The sequence below is a fragment of the Ambystoma mexicanum genome, chromosome 3p, assembly GCF_040938575.1.
Source record: "Ambystoma mexicanum isolate Mex_15411 chromosome 3p, UKY_AmexF1_1, whole genome shotgun sequence".
In the NCBI taxonomy this organism is placed as follows: Eukaryota; Metazoa; Chordata; class Amphibia; order Caudata; family Ambystomatidae; genus Ambystoma; species Ambystoma mexicanum.
The window spans coordinates 1,090,315,447-1,090,336,246 of record NC_090925.1 but is presented as its reverse complement, the minus strand read 5'-3'; positions in this window follow the sequence as shown (position 1 = coordinate 1,090,336,246).

The window sequence follows — 20,800 nt, the reverse complement described above, 5'->3', positions numbered from 1 at the left end:
TCTATGTTTACTAATGGTCTTAACAGGTGGATACTGTAGGTGAGGCCTGGGATGGCCACCTCTCCTCCATTTCTGAAATTCCATTTCCTACCGTAGCACTAGGGCTGACCGGAAGGCTTTCTTTAGATTTGCCAGGACCCTGAGATTTACTCTCCAGTTGGGACCAGGCTTGGCAATAACTAGGGTCCAAATTAATCTTGAGTTGGTTTAGGAGGTCACTGCTCATATAAAAGGCGGAAGTAACACCTCACACCACCCGACAAGTATGTACTATGCTTTTGTCATCCCTAGAAATGTTGATCATACAACTGCTAAGCAGAGGATGTTTGGAGCGGGGCGTTTCCAGGTCCCATACCCATTGCTGCTCTGACTCTACGGTGGGTAGGATCTGGTCTTTTATGAGTTTTGTTAATAATGCTTCGCTGATTAAGCTTTCTTCGCTATTCAAGTCAACTCGAGCGAGGACAGACTCCTTCCCGTCATTTGATTGAATCGGGAGGAAGGGCTGTACACCCTTTTTCAGAATGACAGCTAAGTTGTGTGGTGGTTTGATATAAATTTTGGCTATGGACTTGGGACTTTCTGATTGTCTATTAGTATAAAATTTCAATGTATTCCCTTCCAGGGTGGAATGCCACATGATACTGGAAGGGAGGATGATTTGCAGAAATACAGAGGAGTTCTCGTCACCAGTTGGTTGTCCCACAGCTATGACGGTGACGTCAGGTGTGTCATTGTTTTGAAAGTAGAACCTGATTTGGTCCGGTTTTTGTTCAACCATGTGGCATGTGCCATTTAGACTAACATGGTTGACACTTTGTTTTAATTTAATTGGCCTGTGAGTCTGGGTCCAGAGGACCTTGTTTACACAATCTGTGAGGGGGGACAGCCTGCGGGGGATGTCATTCCCTAATAGACAGGGGGTTCCCGCTGGCACCCCAACTAGGACCGGGTGCTTCTTTTTGTGTTGCCCAACTTTAATTTCCAGCTCTGCAGACCCTTCAACAGGAATTTCCTTCTTGTCAAAATTCTGGAGGTGTTCAGGAAGAGTGGTGAGAGGAATTTGGTATCCCTCCTCCTTCCTGAATTTAGCTGCTCAAAGATCTTCTTTGACAGCAAAGTTGCTTGGGATCCAGTGTCCACCAGTGTTGGAATTACACATTGCCCTTGCACTTGGATGGAGGTGTAGAATCTACCTCCCTTCTCCTCTAAGGGGCAAAGGTAATGGGTGCTCTTGGTAAGCTTGATGGTCAATTTGCTCATTTCTGACTCTGACACCGGGATAGTTGGGTCAAGAGACGGTGTTGGAGTTGAAGAATCTAGCACATAATTTTGACACACTGCTATTCGGGGAGTTTTGTGCTCCCCTTGTTCTGTTTCTGGGCTGCCCCCCTCTTGCTGGTGGCAGTCAACAGAAGTGGTTGGTGTGGTTTGTGGCTCCTCTTGTGCTGGTTCTGGGTTGCCCCCCTTCTAGGAGGCGGTCCCCAGAATGAAGTTGGGTGGTTTGGGAATCTGAGAACACAGTTTCACACTCAGTGATTTGAGGAGTCTCGGGCTCCTCCTTTTCTGATTCGGAGCTGTCCCCCCCCTTTTTGGAGGCAGTCCCCAGAATAGCTTTGGGGAGCTAGGGACTCTTCTTTCTCTGTTTCTGGGCCGCCCCCCCTTTTTGGAGGCAGTCCCCAGAATAGGTTTGGGCATGATCCTGTGTGGGAGCTTGGGAATCTGCAAAAACAATGGGACAGTTGGATATGAGTGGAGTTTTGGACTCCCCTGGTTCTGATTCTGGGCTGCCCCCTGCTTTTTGGATGCAGTCACCAGAATTGGTTTGGACCAGGTGATTCTCTGGCTGGTCATTCTGGAGTTCAATGCTGGGCGGCTTTAACTCAGTCCCCACCTTTACCCCGTCCGGATTACGACCTCTCGGGATCCATTTTTCTTTGGTAGGAGTTCCCCCATCTCTGAAGGAGAAGATCCTTTTTCCAGAATCCTCTGAGGACCCCTCTCCTTCAAATTGGAAGACTCTAACCTCCTCGACAAAATGTGTCTTTTTAGTTACTTTATTTCTCCTACCCGCCCCCTGTTCCTTAGGTTGCAGACTTTCGGGGGCAGGAGATTTTGGTTCAGTTTCCTGGTTTTCCAGGGGCTTTTCACAGGTGGGGAAGGAAGCTTCCTCTAAGGCTTTACACCCCCATTCCCCCTGTGCCTCCTCCCTCGGAACCGGTGGGTTGTCAGGGTTCTCTCCCAGTCATTGCTCTGGAGTACTAGACCCTTGATTTGAGGGGTTCTGGGCCGCCATGTTCAGCTGAGGGTTCTGCTGAGCCCTCAAAATGCGACCCAGATCCTGTGCCAAGTTCTGGACCTGACACTCTAGTTGGACACCCGCTCTGGCTGGTACGGGATTCTCTGGTCCATCCTAGGTTGATCATGGGAAGGGTAACTGTCCCTTCGCCCATAATACCCTTGGTTGGGATAGTTCTGGTACCCCTCCACCCTTGGCCTCCCCTCTCGCAGATTGTGCTGTCTGTGCTCAGGAAAGTGGAGAAAGAAAGAAGGGTTGTTTTGGGGGTGTATGTTTGGTGGGTTCCGAGGAAAGAAACTCAACCCGGCATTTGGGGGATTACTGCCCTCCTGAGGAAAGTTAGGAGGGAAGTTTCCTGGGTTGGCAGCGGCCTGGTTGGATCCCCCACTTGGGCTGGGGGAGTCCACAAATAGCCCAGGATGGGTCTGCTGCCCTTGTAACGGGGGCTGATGTAGTCAGGGGAGTTAGGGGTCCCATTTGTGGGGTTACCTCCCTGACTAACCGTTTGGGATTGGCCCAAAGGCCTTCTGGGTATTTGGTTAGGAGGATTTTGTGCAGGAATGCTTTTAGGCCCCCCCATCTCCAAATCTAAAACGGGGTTAACCTTCACTTCTGCCACCTTAGCAGCAGCAGGGGTGTTGTTTGGTTTGGGGTTTTTATTGGTACTTTTATTTTCTACTGGTTTCTGCACTTCATAAATGCGAGTTGCCTGTTCAATGATCCAGTCTAGTGATCTCTTCTCATGAAAGTCCCTCACCAGCTGGGTCATTATGTATTTAGGGAGTGCATGAAAGAAGGTATTGATGAACTCCCTACTGTCTGTGTGCACCCTCCTGGTGGTCTGCGCAAAGGCACGTTTCTACTCTTGTACAAATTCTCGTGGGGCCTGGTCTTCCCCACATTGCAGATTGTAGGCCGCCTTGCAGGCCTCCTGAGGGTTACTATGTATAGAGAAATGATTTAAGATGGCCGCCCTATAGGTGGACCATCCTGAGTGGTTCTGATCCTCCAGCCCCGCAAAGAAGCTGGAGTATTCAGGGGAAAATGTCTACTTGACATAGTGAATGCAACTTTGGCTATCCTTCAGGTGGAAAGTATCCATCATTTGCTTATACAACTGGAGGTGCTCCCACACTGAATATTTGGCATTTTTATGATAGGGAGTTATGATGCTCCAAAAGGCCTTGAATTGTTTCAGGGGATCTTTCAGTAGGGCCCTCTTAATTTTGTTGTCCTTTTTAGTTTTGGTCACCCTTGTCCACTCATCCTCTGACTCAGAGGCACTGCTACAGGAGGTGGCTATCTGATTCTCTAGGCTCTCCCTGATTCTGCGAGCTTGCGAATGGCTTGCAGAATGTGGGGGCCTAGTCTCTTGAGAGCTGTGGCGCTCAGAACAGTCTTCTGACTCTCCCTTGCTCCCAGGATTGGCTGTGTAATCCCCCACCCCCCTCTGCCCTAGCTGGGAAGAGGTTTTTAAGATACTCTTGGTGGGTCTAGTTTCATGAAGTTCCCCACCAAATTTGACAGACTGATCCCTTGGTAAGAGATATTTTTGTGGATTCATTTCTATGATTCTCCCCTCACTGGAGTCTTCCTGATCACAGAGGCTAGCCCTCACATTTGGGAATCTGTACAGTGATGTCCGCTCATCCATTTCTGGGAGGTGCTGATCTGTCAGTCCCATATTTCCCATTGTGCTAAAGTCTACCATCCCCGTGGCCCTTGGCTCGTATGAGCCAGTGGACACGAGGGTGGCAGAGTCCCCGAAATTGAAGGGTTTAAAGTCTCTGATGACAGGGGTCCTGAAGTTATGCTCAGGTGTTTCTCTTTCCCATCTTACCTCATCTCTTTCAGCCCCTTTTCCCTGATGACATTCCAAAATCTGACTCTTTTGCTCCTCTATTAAGGCCTTAAAGCTGTTCCTACACAGCTATTTGTCTCTCTGTGCTTTCTGCCTAGATTGGAAATACTGGGCCAATTTTTGCTGCAGGAGACTCACCTCCTGAGTTTGGTCCTTATTGGTCTGATCGTTCTTTGCCAGAGCATCCTCCACCTGCCCGGTGTGCTCTAGTAGCTTTTCATAATCAGTTTTGATTTCACCAAACTCCTGAAGGGCCAGATTTCTTTCCTATAACTTTGTTTTTAAATGGCTGACTTCCTGACTAAGGCGTCCCTCTCCTGAGTTAGAGTGCCCCTCTGCTCAGCCAGGTCATCCCTCTGTTTTTTAAATGCACTAGATTTCTGGCGCTCCTCATCAAACACCTCTTGAGAGTGGATGTCTTTAATGATTAATTTATTATTTTCCTCTTTCAAGGATTCTAGGCAGTTTTGTAGGGTGACTATCTGTTCTACACAGACTCTATAATAATTCAATTGATGCTCCAGTTTCTGTTGACTCTGTTGTAGAGAGTCAATTCTTTCCTGACACTCCTCTTGCAGTACCTGTAATTTGAGATCTTGTTCTACATTCTTTTGCTGCAAGAGAGCCAGATCTTCCTGGAGTTTGGTGATATACTGCCTAGCCTCTGGTTCTGATTCTTTGCTTTCCTGGAGCCTTTGCTCTGCAGAGTCCAGATTGGTCTGGATTTTCTGCAGCGCTTCCTCTTGCCGCTTTGTTAAATCTATGTTGTCTTCATGTTTTTCCTGTATGATTCCTATGTGGAGGTATAGGTAGGCTGCTATTTTGTCCATTTTTCACTGCTCCTCATTTATTTTTGGGGCCATGTACAGCTCGCTAAGTGCTTGATATAATGGGCCCTTGTCCTGCCACGTATCAAGGTCGATTGCAGTGACTTGTTGTTTTATTTCCTGCAACCATACCTGTTCATCCTGTTCTGCCACTCACCCCTGACAAACAGTTTGTGCAGAAGGTGTTCCCTAGCAATATTCATTTCCACTGGGGTTGCCATTCCAGAAATATTAATTTCCTTCTGACTTATCTCAGGGTTAATTTACCTTTGCAAACAGGCCCAATTATGTTGAGTATTTCTTTTGGGGGTGCTTGTACAATGTAGCACCACATGGCAACCCAACAAGTTGTATGTACCCCACCGGCTTGTATGCTGTGTTAGGCTGTCACGAGTGGTATGTCAAATTCAGGATCCCGGACCCGAGCCCCCAAGCTGTAAGTGATTTCAATCAGGCACACACCCAAGTCTCGCCCAGCATGTAGTGCGCAAATGAAACCCTTATTTATTTGTATCTATAAATTCAATATTCTGAATGATATACCACTCATATCACGACCTTCTCACAAAACCCCCATTTTACACTGAACCAGGAATCAGGCAATTTGTAAAGGTAATTATTTGTTTATTTGTTTAGAATTTAAAATCACAATATATTTTTAATAGGTAACAACAATCACCAATGGGGTGACAGGAACAACGAATAATATCTTTAATGCACTAGGAATCAAGTAATGAACCCAAAAAGAATGCAGCAACGAAAAAAATGCTTTTGGGTTGGTTTAGAACAGATAGCACTATTTTTGTTTTATTTATTTGGTTTTGTATAGCGCTGATCGGCCCTGGGGCATCGTAGCGCTTGTTGCAGAATGCTTGTTGATTACATAGATTAGTTGCATACAGGCTGTGCCATGCTCTTGGTCTGCTTACATAGTGGTGCAGACGTAAGAGGCAGGTTACATGTTGGTTAGACGGTTACAGTTCATCATGGTCTGAGTTCAGTTTAGGTACATTTGTAGATGCAGTGTAATTAGTTAAACAGTTTTGTTTTAAGCATTTTTCTGAACACAATATAGGATTTCTCATTTCTTAATGCTGTAGGGAGTGCGTTCCAGTTCTTTGGGGTTAGATATTGGAAGCTGGCGCCACCAGGTAGGGATGGTGATCTGGTTGGAGAGGTGGGCTCTAATGGGTCTGGAGGAAGTGCAGAGGTTGATTCTTTTGGATAGGTGGGGGAGCGCTGAGTGAAAGGCATTTGTGTGTGATGGCTAGTGTTTTGAAGAGAATGCGCTCTTTGATAGGGAACCAGTGTGCTTCTTTTCTTGCTTGAGATATGTGCTCCCTTTTGGGGATGCTGAGTGCAGATCTAAGGGCGTTGTTTTGCGTTACTTGTAGTTTGTGTATGTTTTTCTGGCAGAGGTGCCCAGGAAGAGTGCGTTGCAGTAGTCCAGTTTGGTGCCGACAGTGGCTCTGGCAATGAATAGGCAGTTTTGTATTGTGAGGAAAGGTTTGACTGCGTTGATGATTTTAGTGGTGAGAGCTGCAGACAAGGCTATGGTGTTCACCTGTCGGGTCATAGAAAGAGAGGAGTCGAGATATACCCCTAATGTTTTGACTGGTGACGATACTGTAATAGTGGTGATGTCGACAGTGAAGGATTTGTAGAGAGGTGATAGTTTGTTAAGCGTTTCTTTGGTGCCTACTACAAAGATCTCAGTCTTGTCTCCATTGAGACATAGTCCATTGTTAACTATGGTTAGAGGGTCCCCCTGCAACACCCCTCAACCCACCAATAGGCAATTTAAATAGATGTGAGGAGAGAACAGGTAATCAGGAATAATGCAGACCAAACAGAATATCACTCCCACCTTCCCCCTTTAAACACAAGAGAAAAACGGGCTTGAGTTTTCAACTGTCAGAATGGCTTTGAAATTGGCTTAGCAAAAACACAAAATATGTTCAAAAATGCATAAATTATTATAAATTCCTACGGGAGCTGCTTTGAACAGATGCAAGCAAACACAAGCAAAGATTTAATCAAAAGTAAACAATAGGAATCTCAAAATCAAAGTGGGAAATAATTTAATGCACGACTAAGGGGCCGATTCATGGAACAAATGTGCGCCGAAAATCTTGGCACAAGATGGAGCAAGCGTGAAAAAGCAAGCGCACGCGAACGTGCACACGTGCGAGTCAGGGAAGTGCCTGCGTGTGTTTACTGCGGGATATGCGCCAAATCCTTGCATGGCGCACACGGGCGCACACATCATTCCATCATCGTGAACGCTGCGCGCGATGCGCACAGCAATAGCGCACAACGTCGATGCACACACCAAAAAGGGGGCGGGACATGGGGCATAACACGTGGAATGGGAAAAAAACACGGGAAAAAGAAGGCGTAACTGGGTAAGTACTGCAGGGAAATACACGGAACGCCCACACGCACGCAAACATCACGTATTCATGGAATCGAATATGGGAAACCTGTGCACCAGGTTTATGGCAGGTATAGGTTGCCACCTCATATCATCCTTGACCTGGTCAGGGAGTGGGAAGATTACCTTACATCCCCCACCCTGTGCTCCCAAGCATTGAGCCCCTTGAAGAAGGTGCTCAATGTCCTGCATTTTTTGGCCACTGGGTCATTTCAGCGGACAACTGCCATAATGTGGTGGGGGGTCTCACAGGCCACGTAGTACTGCTGCCTACACCAGGTGCTGGCAATCATGACTGCGCGCCCCTCAGTCCGCAGGCACATATACATGCCCAGAGCACCCGCAGAAAGGCAGGCTGTGGTGCAGGACTTCTACAGGGTGGCACACTTCCCCACAGTGCTTGGTGCCATAGATTGCACCCATGTGGCCCTATGTCCACCTAGGGCCACTGAGCACATCTATCGAAACCGCAAGCACTGGCATTCCATCAATGTGCAGGTTGTATGCGATGCAAAGGGAATCATCACCTCTGTCTATGCAAACTACCCTGGCTCAACCCATGACAGTTTCATATACAGAATGTCTGCCCTGAGCGGGCCCTGGAAGCTGGGAAGCATGGCGACACATGGCTCATAGGTGAGTACAAATGCCTGTGCACATGCATGCATGTCACACAAGACAAATACACAAACCCAACTAATCACAACCATTACGACCTCCCCAGGGGATAGTCCCTACCCTCTGAGCAACCACATGATGATGCCAATCGGGAACCCCACCACACCACCCCAGGCAAGATACAACGCTGCCCATATTGCAACCAGGGCCATAGTGGAGCGCACATTCGGAGTGCTCAAGTCACGCTTCCGCTCCCTTGACCGCTCTGGCGGCAAGCTACTATATGCACCCCCAGTAGTGTGCAGGATCATTGTGGCAGCATGTGTTCTGCACAGTGATGCAACACGGCAGGGTGTACCGGTGGACATGGTGGTGCCCCCACATCCCCAACCACAGTCACAGGCGCTGCCCATAGGAGGGGAAAGGGCAAGTGGAGAAGCAGCCCGGACCCAGCTTGTGGCCACATTTTTCACCTAAACTCCCACCCCTGCGGAGTGCACACAGGACTGGCACATACCAGGTGACAATCAATGATGACAAAGAGACAGTCAACTGTCACAACCTTACCACCCTGAGGATGTTGCCATGGAAGTGCTACATTGTGTGCATCCCTAGCTAATTAAACATAACCAATCCTGTGTGACCAAAAGGAACACATGCAAGGTATGTATGACACCCCCGCAAAACAGGCCATGACAATCCCTGGTATGTCATCTAAACCCTCGCAAACCACACCACCCTTGTCTGCCACACCATGACATGGCATGCAACAGCAAAAGGCCAACACATGACCAATAATATACGAAGTGACATGTGATGAATGGAAAGTGGCCTCTGACAATGATGCCTGACATGGAATCAGATGAAATGACTGACAACACATACCAAGTCATACACAAATGCTGTACACCAGTGATAGCTTCAACAAAGCACTGAATGCCTGTTCACATGCACATTGGGCAGGGCAAAATCGCCACTCCCAAATCCGTTCGCTGTGTGTGTCTCCTGCTACACACTGCTCAGCATAGAGCACAGTGAGCAGCCATTGTGTTAGCGATACACCTTGAGCATCACATGAAAAGGACAAATTAACACATTTTCCCATTGACGCATGTCCAGGATCCCCAAATGGTAATTGATCATGCGCTGCAGGGACACAGCGTGCCCGAGAAGGCAATATGTGCACACCTGTGGGCTTGGAAGGGTGGTTGTACATGTGGTGGAGCATTGTGCAACTGTGTGTGTCAGTAGGGACATGCACTCAATATATGCATGTCAAATCAAGTGACCCTCAGTGTCCTATACACATCACATGTGAACATTGCCCATGTGTACACCCTAGCATGTCAAACAACAAAATCCCCTGACACCTGAAAAGTAAATACAACACAGGAACAGCCATTGACCAGCAGAACCCACCATGTACATAGTATCCCACAATGACATTGTCAGAGAGTGCCCAAACACTGTAGCCCAGGCTTACTGTCCAACAACAAAAGGCCCTCCCTCATTAACACATCACCATGACCTTCTGAACAACTGAGTCTGGGGTATGTAGCCTTCTCCCTTTTAGTCTACCTGGCAACATAGCTCCCTATCCCTTGGTCTTCATGTTCCACCTTGCGTGTAAATAGGGTCCAGCCCCCTCAGAGGCCTCCTTGACTGGTAAAAATATCAAATCGCAGAGAACTCCAAGGAGCCAAACCCCCAAACCAGGTAAAAAGCCTCTCGGCACAAAAAAATCCTGGAAGAGTCTCCAATAGATTACTCGAAAAAAGTCCTAGCACATGTACAAGCAGAATGATCGAACTACCAAGGTAGCACAGTTCAACAATGGTTCAACAGGACGGGTACCTTTTTCCGGAAACAACATACAATGAGGATGCAACAACTGATGGGTAGTGTCACAGCTCTGGTCTCCAGGCGCAGGAGTGGCACGAACCAACCACCCCCTCTGTGGTCTTGGTGCCTGCAAGGTAAAACTTACACAGGCCTCTGAGACCGCGGCGGGGAAAGAGGGTCAGGGGTGGTTGGTTGGACAGGCATTGGTATTCAGAATAACCAGAAAGAGGGGCAGGAGAGGGGAGTTGGATTGGCAAGGGAAAGTAGCAAAATACAAAATACAAAATACAACTATTGACAATAATACATACTCAATCAGAGAAACCATGTTCTACATGCACATAGTACGAAATGAGTGAAATGCAAGACAAAGAGAGACTTATCTCTGGGGTGAGTGCTGGCCTCCTGCCTGCGTACTCTCAGGTCTGGTAACAGGATCAGTTCAATGCTGCAAGGAGAGTGTGAGTTACTAATCTGTGTGTGTTTACAACACACACATAACAACATTCATGCCCCAAAGTAAGTGATTTATCCACAAACAAACACCCTTGTGTGCTGCTATGTACATATACGTTAGCTTGCCCCTGTGATGGTTCATACAATGTCAATGCAGTAAGGTAGGCGCACGTGGGCGCGCGGTAAATGGAAGACCAATGCGTCAAGAATCACACATGTTAGAATGGTCCCTGGGTGACCTGCTAGACGCGTATAGTGAGGTGCGACTTCAGTACAAGTCGTGTTCTAGCAGCCGTGGATTACAATAGGTAGTGCAAGGGGCAATTTGCACATGCAAATGATATGCACTGCACACGAGTCTGTGCCTCACTGGATGTCCCTGAACGCTGTATACGTTTCGGGCTCGGGACGCTACTGCGCTAATAACTCAGATTCTATGGAGCAGGGGTGACTGGAGGATATGTGCGATGGCCCCTGCGTGTGCCCCTTACAACTTGTAAAGCTACTTGGCATTTGTCCCTCAACGCATCTTAGCTGTACTGTGCACTTCTACCACAATATCTGGCCAAGCTCCCCATCAGTGGCACTACTTAGCATGCATATGTAGGTGGCCTGGTGGAAGGTTGGCTGCGGTGTGGCCCCCTTGTGCTGCTCACCTTGGTTGGAGCTCCTGGAAACACCTCTGCTTCTGTTTGACATCTGAGCACAAGCCCTGTGCTACTGCTTGCGCACACATGCGCACGTCTGCACCACCGAACGTGGCCAGGTTTCTGTAGTACTTCGCCCTGTGTCTGCTGGCAAAGGTGGTCTGGAGGCTCATTCTCCTGCAGAAAGGACATAAAACATATAAATAACGCTTGAAAGTTCCCTGTGTGTGTGTCTTCATGCTGGTTGTCACTGGGCCATGTTAGAGACCTACATTAGAACTCCTCCCACCATCAGTGTGACTTTGACAGGCAAAGGGTGCAAGCTACTGTCTACAGCATGAAGTGCATCAAGCACATATACAGGAAAGAAAATAACATACATCACAATCTAGATCAATTAATGGACACATCAATCATGAACCCACCCAAATTGATTACAGACATGCCGTGGATGAAACCCCCACAATACCCACTGGGGGTGTTAACACAAGTAGAACAGCAGCAGACAGGCCACAGATATGATGACAGTCCAAAGCACTTGTGTAAATGTTTGTTACACCGAACCATCCTTGCGAGCCCATGGATAAGGGAAGCAGGAGTGGCCTATGTGAGTCAGGACCGCAAGCTGAAAACACATACACGAGACAAGCTTGAAGGGCCCACCTGGAACAGACAGTGGATGCTTTCAAAAGCCACAAAGCACCACACCGACACATGAAAGCACAATATACAAGCAATTTTAAACTATATTAAATAATTAAACTAACTATGAATAACCTATATTACCTAATTAAACTAACTATCAAAAAGCATATTACCTAACTAAACTAAGAAGAAACATCAAAAATTGCCACATACGACTGGGGGAGGAACCCAGGAGGGGGAGGTACATGGTGCACCTCAACACCCACATGCGATGATGTTGAGACAAAAAAATAAAACCTCCATGGGCTCAATGCCTGCACAGCCCAACCTGTGTGGGAGATATCTCATTGTCCTCATCACCCTCTTCCTGAAAAGGTTGACGTGGCACAGTACCCTGACCACGCCTAGGCGCAGCTTGCCCCTCATCGGCAGCAAGTCTGCAGGACGGGTGAGCCTGGTCTGTGCGGCGATGACACGTAGGTCAGCATGTAGAATCTTGCATGATACGCATGCCTCCTCTTGCAAGGTAACACATGTTCTTCCTACATGGCCTGGCTGGACAACTGGTACACCTCCCGGCAAGCACGTAGTTCAGCCGAGATGGTGCTTTTAGCTGCTCAAACCTCTCCTCTGACTGCTTCCTCTGGGACATCAAGAGCACACCCAGAGTAGATCAGAGGGATTCATATTCAACCCTCATGGCCTCCATGTGTGCCTCTGTGTGAGCAGCAATTGCTTGACGCAAAGACACCATTTCAGCCCGGCGTGCCCTGTCTGAGGCCGCCATGCCCAGCTTGAGCAAGCGGGCCAGGGACTGTGCCACCCGCTGCTTGAGTTCCACGTGCCTAGCAGGGGGTAGCACAGATTGGGCCACGCGTTCCATTCTCTCAGCGATGTTATCAATTGCTGCCCCCTGGTGTTCTGAATTGGCAACCATGGCTTGCTCCCACTCAGTATATCCCAGTGGTGCGCAGCCACTGCGTTGCTGGGCTTAACACCTGCGGGGCCCTAGGAGCCGACGTCCTTGTTGGGTTGGCACCGCCCGTGGCTGCAGGACTACATTCCTCCGTCGACCTGATGCCCCAGGCACATCAGCAACTTGAGTAGAGGGTGACCCTGCGTCCTGATCCACCACAGGCGGAGGTCCCACCACCGTCTGGCCCCTCAATGCAGGTGTCGCGGACAGAGGAGCGGCCACATCAGAATCACTCACCCCATACGAATGGACCCGATGCACATCCAACTCGACATTGTTGTCAGAGTGATCATCTGAGCTAGACTCATTGCCAGCCCTAGACAGGATGGTCTGTAACACAAGAGACTTCTCGTGGCCTACCACCCCATGACCCCCACCTGTGCTGGGTTTCTGGTGTGATAGCAACCCTGTATCTGGCATGCCAACACCATCCTCTGGCTCCATTGCGTCATCATCTGGAAAGGGGAGAAAAGATGAACATTAGTACACATGTCAGAAGCACATATAACACACACACATAGACATCACATACACAGCCAACACATGAAGCAGACATGTCACACATAAATGAGAACCTGGCATGCATCCAGTGGCCTTGATATGCAAACACATCCCAAAAGCAGAAATGGATGTCTGTAAATAGCAAAGCCTACACTGTTACAAAATGTATTATATGAACTCCATCAGAAACCACCTCTGTCGGGCACATGTCACGGGCAGAAAAGACAGATGGCAACTAAGAGATGTAACACACCATAAGCATGCCTGAACTGCAAATTGACCACTGTTGCAAGTGAATCCAAACACGCAATGACACAGGTAACATGCATGTAGCCATGCATCACTGAAGCATCCTCATAAATATAGCTACATCCATCTGCAGCTTGCCCCGTAACAGGTGGCATAGGCCATGTAGAAATAGTCAATGTCACAAGCAAAGCAAGGGCCTGCAACCAGGCATGAGGGAACATAACACCCTGTACTGTCCGACCTGCTGGACATGAGGCCTCCACAACCCCCCTCAGGTCCTGATTGTCCACATTGGGCTATGAATGTGCCCTATTACATCATTCCCTGTGGAAATCTACATGCCCAGGAACCACCATAGTAGCTAAGTGGGCCTGGGCATACACATACTGCACAACAGTGAACCTTTGGGATCATGCCAGTTCCACATAACATGCGCAATGCAGAAATCTCACCAGCAGAAATGTCTATCAACTACATATTACTCAGTCAACAAAAAAGCTGCGGAAGACACATGTGTAAAAGGACACTTTCACAAACACATAAGTGAGTACTCATAATATTGCACCACACAACGTTGAAGCTGCTTGCATATGTGCATGTGAAAGCATTCAAAAACACCCATTTCCCCATACACCTGTATTGTGAACATGACCAGCATCCAATACACCAAAGCAAGCAGCATGCACACATAAACACGTGGAGGATGCTCCACAGTCATCACAACCCAATTGGCAGGCTACATCCAATCAGTGCCCTATGCCAGTTGGAATAGGCCGCACATTGACCAATAAACTCATCTAAACAACCACTAGGTAGTCCTAACACTGAGTACATGTGTCACTGGATGCACCTGTTCCCGTCGCATACATGACAGAGAAGGGATGAAAAACAGTCCATACATGCCAGGTGACTTTAACATAGCATCAGTGAGTAGTCATGTAGAAGGGTGTAACACGGCTCAGAAGTTGGTTGATGCAGTGCAGAACATGTGTACGTGACCCACTATCTACATGAACAAGTACATTATGAAGTCTACCAATACACGTGTAGGCAGTGCAAGGGCAAGTTCAGGCATCACGTGCAATGTGCATGCAATTGGTTGCATGGCTACAGGCAACCCCCCACCCCTCCTAAGTGAAACTGCAGGGAGGCATTGCATGTCAGCAAAAGGGTGACCAGAAAGTGTTGACTAGCATCAATTGCATCATCTGAGTCAACTGACAACACAGCAGATAATGATGGGACAGTAAGCAGGACACATGTTGAACCATCAGTAGTACACCCATGTGTGCAAAAGCCACTACACTAGTTGAACAGAGTCAGTGGGCCAGAAACAGGGTGAGGCCTGTGCCCCACCCAGACTGTGACACCCTAAACCTGTGGGTGATGCTGGCCTGAGCCAGAGTGGGCATGGAACTGATGATCAAATGCCATGAAATGTAGGTCATCCTGGACACGTACTACAATGATCATCCAGTCAAGGGCACATAGGGGCATGCATGGAATGCACATGGAGCATGAATTGGCACTCATGTCCCTGCGGAGCATCTGCCATCTGCACAGTCCAAGTGAGATACCCTGCATCAAGGACAGAGGATGTATCCCACTGCATGTGTCGGGCAGGTTGGCTGGTGGATGTTTGCATGTACACAGGAGCCTTGAACAGGCCAGTGCAGTACGACAACATGATGCACACCAGTGCCATGGTGAAATTGTGGTGCAGGGGAGGTGGAGGGGCAAGGGAGCATACCTACGTGGAGTACCCGCATGCATGCAGAGGACACATGCACGTCAGTCATGCAATGACATAGTCCCAGTGCTGAGATGAAAGACACCCCAGGCTACATGCAGAAGGGCCAGTGAGCTGGAACATGGACCGGAGGGGCAGCCGGGTGACTAGCATGTGAGTAGGGTGCAAGTGTGGTGATGAGGACAGTCCCCATCTGCTCTACATGTCCACTATACTGCACAGCAGGCACGCATCAGTGAAGCATTGCATGACTTGCACATGAGAACCATTTACAGATGACATGTAGTGGCAGTCAAGGACAACACACCACACAAGCAAAACACACATGCCCTCGACAAACACGCAATAACACTCACTGGACGGGGCATCAAAGTCCAGCATTTCTCCCACTCCTTTCACCATTCCTGTCGGTATGAACTCCACAATGACTGACTTGTGCAGAGTAAGGTCTTCCTCCTCAGGTGGTGGCCCACTGCCAGTCACCAGAGTCATGTTGCAATTAGAGGCACGCTTCGCCTTAGTGCTGCGTTTGAGGTCATCCCAATGCTTTTTGCACTCTTGGCCGAATGCACTCACATGATCCGCAACTTGCTTCCAGTAGGTATTACGATGGGCAGCCGTAGTTTGACAATTCGGCCCCACTAGCATGTCACGGATGTGTTCCCGCACGTAGTCCACAAGGAAGTCCAGTTCCTGCACACAGAAAGGCTTCTTCCTCGATGTGCCGGAGGCCGTAGCTGTGTTGGGGTCCCAGTCTCTACTGCAGGTGCAACCTTCCTCCTCTTGGGCGCTGGTCCGGACCCTGGCTGGCAAATGCCGTCCTGATCAGTATGGGCAGTGGCGCTGGTGGAATGAGCCGAGGGATGGCAGGTGGAACATGGACGGAAGCCCTGACTTGTGTCAGTGGCTGCTGGGTGCCCTGGAATGGACCCTGCGCAGCAACATCCGCTGTGCCAGGGTCATTGACTGGGACTGTCCTGGTTGGTAGACTCACAACCGGGGTGGTGTCGCTGCATCTGCCCATGCACTTGCCAACACCCGGCTGGTCGGGGCAGCAGATGACATTACTGCCCCAGGGACACGTGCCTCGGTCAGGGCAGCCCTGCGTGCACCTATGGTGTGCCTCCTGACCTCCTGGAAATCTTCCATGGACTCTTCAAGTGCCAACGCAGCCTGTGCTGGCAGACCCTGAGCCTGGGTGGTGGTGTCCACAGCTGCACCTGCAGCTTCCACTACCTTTGGCCCTGTGGTAGTCGATGAAACGGACTGCCGGGTCACATGGGGGCCAGTGCCAGATGCAAGAACTGCATGACTGCACCAACACATGGCACAACATCGTGCTGAGCTGGCACACCCCTGCCTCTTCCTCCTCTGCAGCCACCCTGGACACCCTGCAGTCCCCCTACTCCCTGGTCACCTCGGCCTTGTCCCTGACCACACCCGCCATGTGGAGTACGCCCAGCTGAGGCACCCCTCACCTTTTGTGGCCTCCCAGCCATGGCACAGATGGAGAAGTGCCGGAACAGAAGTAGTAGTGCCAATGGGAGGTGTACATGACAATTGTCCTGGGCAATTGGCGTGAAGGGAGTGGGATACAAGATGTTAACAGCACCCCTGCACCTCCAAGGCTGTATGTCACCCCAGTGATAAGGTGACGGGTCACGCAATGCTCAGGCACCCCACCAGGGACACGAAAAACACATACACGTAGGACATGCAGGCTACTATAACCTCAAAAACGGGTACGCGATACACAGGGGCGCCGCAGTGGGAAAAATAGCGTGCGCGACTCACCGTCAGACTAGCGTGATAATGAAAAATACGCGTAGCCAATACCCCCACCAAAAGAAGAGATACGTCCTTGATCCGCTGTCAAGTTGTGATGGCACGCAAAACAACACGAAGTAGCAACACACACGTCGGTCTCCACGAAAGGCACGTACAGCGAACTGCTGGACCTGCTCACCTTTAACCCGTGCTGAGGGAAATGCCTGTGTGCATCATGTCACATGCGTGCTTACACGCTAAGGGTCTTTCCTCAAATTACACACTGACGTGCAGTTTTTTCACGTGCCAAATCACTCTGTATGAAGCTGGGCACGCAACAACACATGGAAGACCACGCTCCTGTCCAGAAAGACGATTTACTGCCCCCCAGAGCCCTGAGCAGCCTCCCACGAGCCAAATGCTGCTGCCTGCCTGCTGCCACCTTGCCCTGCCATTTGATGCCTGCACATCTGCCATCTGCAGGGGTCCAGTTGCTGTGACCACCCCTGCTGGAACAGAAGAATCCCGACTGGTGTTCCATCACTCCACAGCCCAGCCCCAGGAACCAGTTGCCCACCTACACCTTCCTCGGGGGTCGCCATGTCGGGGCAAACACCATCAGAGAGCACTGGCAACCCCCAGCCAGAGAGATAGAGGGCTACCAGCTTCAGTGACAAGGAAGTTGGTATCCTGGTGGAGCAAGTTCTGGGACATTATGATGCCTTCTTCACACCATCCTTCACAAGGAAGGACGGAGGAGGATCTGGACGAACATAGTGGGTGCCTTCAATGCGGAGGGGGTAGCACCCCGTGACATCAAACACATCCAGAAGCGCTGGGAGGACTACAAGTCCAGGACCATCAAGAAGGCCTGGCACCTCTTAGATGCAACGGATGCAGTGGGGCGCCGGGGCCACCTTACCAACCAGCAGATGAGGGTCCTGGAGCGCATTCGCCCAGTGCTTCACCACCAAATCCTCAGGATGCAGGCCCGTCTGGAGTCGAGCGGTAAGCGGCCATGCATTGCTGTGTGAAACAGGGCATGTTGCAGTGTGCTGGTAGTTAGCTACTTGCCTGTATGTGTGACATGGACCATGTATGGATGTGTGTGTGCAGGGACATGATGGTGATGCATGTGAGACCAGTCATGCGTGCACCACATGGATGGTGTATGTGCTACAATGCAACATGCGGAGCAGCATGCAGAATGCACACATGAATGCAGGCCTGTCTCTGTCCTTGGACATGGTTGTGGTGTGAGAGATGGGTGCTGCTGTCATGGGCATGTATGGTGTACATGTCTGTGTGTCTGAGTAGTGTGTGTGGGACTTGTAAACGCCATGGATGCATGACACATGTCCGTGACGATGTGTTGATTCACTGATGCAGCCTAGTCATCCTTGTATCCACTGTGTTGGGGTGTACAAGTCCAGATGCATGAAACTATGGTGATGTGCATGCATGTGATCAGTATGAACCATGATGCATTTGAGTTTCAACCCACCATTGTATGTTTCAACAGTTCCTTGGACATGGATGCAAATGTTGATTGCATGCGCCATGCCTGTTTCTGCATGTGTGTTGCCTGCACTGACCCATGTATAGTGGAGGGACATGATGGAAGTGACGTTTGACAGTGCCACTCATGTGGTATTGCTTCCTGTCTAGGGGACTATTGTACAGTACCCTGATGCTTGTGTTCTATGTCTCCCTCTACACAACGGCGAGTGAAGAAGAGGGCGGGGAATGCACTGTGGAGCAAAGCGGCGGGGATGCCTCCACCGGCCGGCAACGCAAGGCCCAGTAACCCTCCCAGGAATTACCATCATCCGGGAGCGAGGGGACTGGTGCCGCGTCTGCCACTACGGCGGCAGCGGAAGGGGCGAGTGAGCCCCCACAGGGGCTTGCGATGGCGGAAGACGGTGTGGAGCCATCCAGGTTGGTGGTGTGCACAGAGGAGGAGGAGGCTGCTACTGAGCCGCACATGGGGCCTGGTGCGGGTGGTAACTCTGGTGCAAGTGGTGCAGTCCAGGGGCAGGGGCAGATGGCAGCACAGGTCTCCATGGAGGGGCCTGTGCATGTCACTGTCCCTGACACTGTGACTGTACCACCATGCACCGGCAGGGATGCCCCATCCCAGGCCAGTCCGCAGGTAGGGGGGAGGCCCACATCATCTGGCACTCCTCTACCTGTGGACGAGGGGACCCGTGAACATACGTAGACCGTCCTGATTGGTGTCGCGTTGCGCACGCGTGACATTCGTGATGACGTGCGTGCTTCCTGGGGGGACCATGCACGTCATCACGAAGAGCTGCGTACCAACGTGGCCCAGTTGGTAGGGGCCATGGTCGGGGGTTTCCGACATGTGTCGGGCACTCTGGCAGCCCTCTCTTCCTCTGTGCAGACTATGCACCAGTTGTTCTCCATGCCGTCTTCCGGCCCAGATGCCACCAGGGCCCCCTGTGGACCTGCCCCGACCAACTCAGCCAGCTCGGTGGAGATCCCATCCCTGCCACAGTCGGGAGTCAGAGGTCCAGCAGGGGTGGACACCCCAGCAACTGGACCCCGGCAGATGGAGGATGTGCCGGAATCATCGGGTAGGGCATGTGCACGACGGCGCCGGTGGATTCCATCAGTCCGGATGCCGTTGTGCTGGCAGAGGCAGTTGCATCAGAGGCAGCGGCAGGCTCAACATGGGAGGCATCATGGCTCAGGGCCATCAACATCATAGGGGCAGGCATCGGCCGGAGGGCAGGAGGACCCTGGAATGGGAGTGTCTTCCGTGTGGCAGCAGTTGGGCCACCGGATAGATGCGGAGCGGTGGCGGGCGGAGGAGGCATGGCTCACTATGGCCAGGGTAGAGAACTCCATGCGCAGGGCATTGAGGCAGGCTGAGTGCCTCGAGGCAACTCGCAGGGAGTTGGAACAAGCCATGACTGCATCCCTGCGAGACCTCGGGGACAGGGAAGAGGCCCGCCTCAGGGACATCGACATGGAGTTCGATGATGCCCTAGCCCGGAACATTACAGAGTGAGCCGTAGGACTTGCCCACCGCCATTGTCTATAGTTCATTAGTCTTAGGTTTCCTTTGGTTTTCTTTTATTTTGGAGTTAATGGACATTGCTCCACTTCGTGTATATAGTTTTGTATTCATAGGAGTTTTTGGTAGGTTTCCTTTTGGTTGTGGATCATGGACCATTTGGACTTCCATTGTATATAGTTTCAGACTTGTACATAATTTTGTTTTCTATGTTCCCATGGGTCAATGGTTTATTTTATTTGGATTATATTTTTATTATGGACCTTGGCAATGGACCACTTTTTATTGGACATGATTTTTCTTTTTTTTGACTTCATTGGATTTGGAATTATTTTTTTTCAAAATCTGTCATTGCACATTGGTTTTCAGTTTACAATTCCTCCAACTCAGTTCATTATGTTTTTAATACATGTTTTATTACTTCTAAATTGGTGTTGTGTTCTGTCATTGGTTTTGTGCATGTCTCATTGAACATTTCCTCTGTCATGTGTTGCCACTGTTTGGCTCCGTTGTGCATTCCTGCATGGGCATGGGGGTTTATTTAGACTATCACGGCATGGGTAATTTGGGAGTTGGTTTCTGCAGATGTTTGCATGCTTGTGTTGGGGGGCAAGGGGGATTAGGGTTGGCTTTAGGGACATGGCTCTGTTTTTTTGGAAAATGTTGTTTGTTGGGACATGAGTCGGCCTGCTGGCCGGTGTCCGTCAATGCTGGGTGGGTGGGGGTGCAGGGGGACATGAGTCGGGGCCTGCTGGCAGGTGCCGTCAATGCTGGGTGGGTGGAGGTGCAGGGGGACATGAGTCGGGGCCTGCTGGCCGGTGCCCGTCAATGCTGGGTGGTTGGGGGTGTAGGGGGACATGAGTCAGGGCCTGCTTGCCGGTGCCCGTC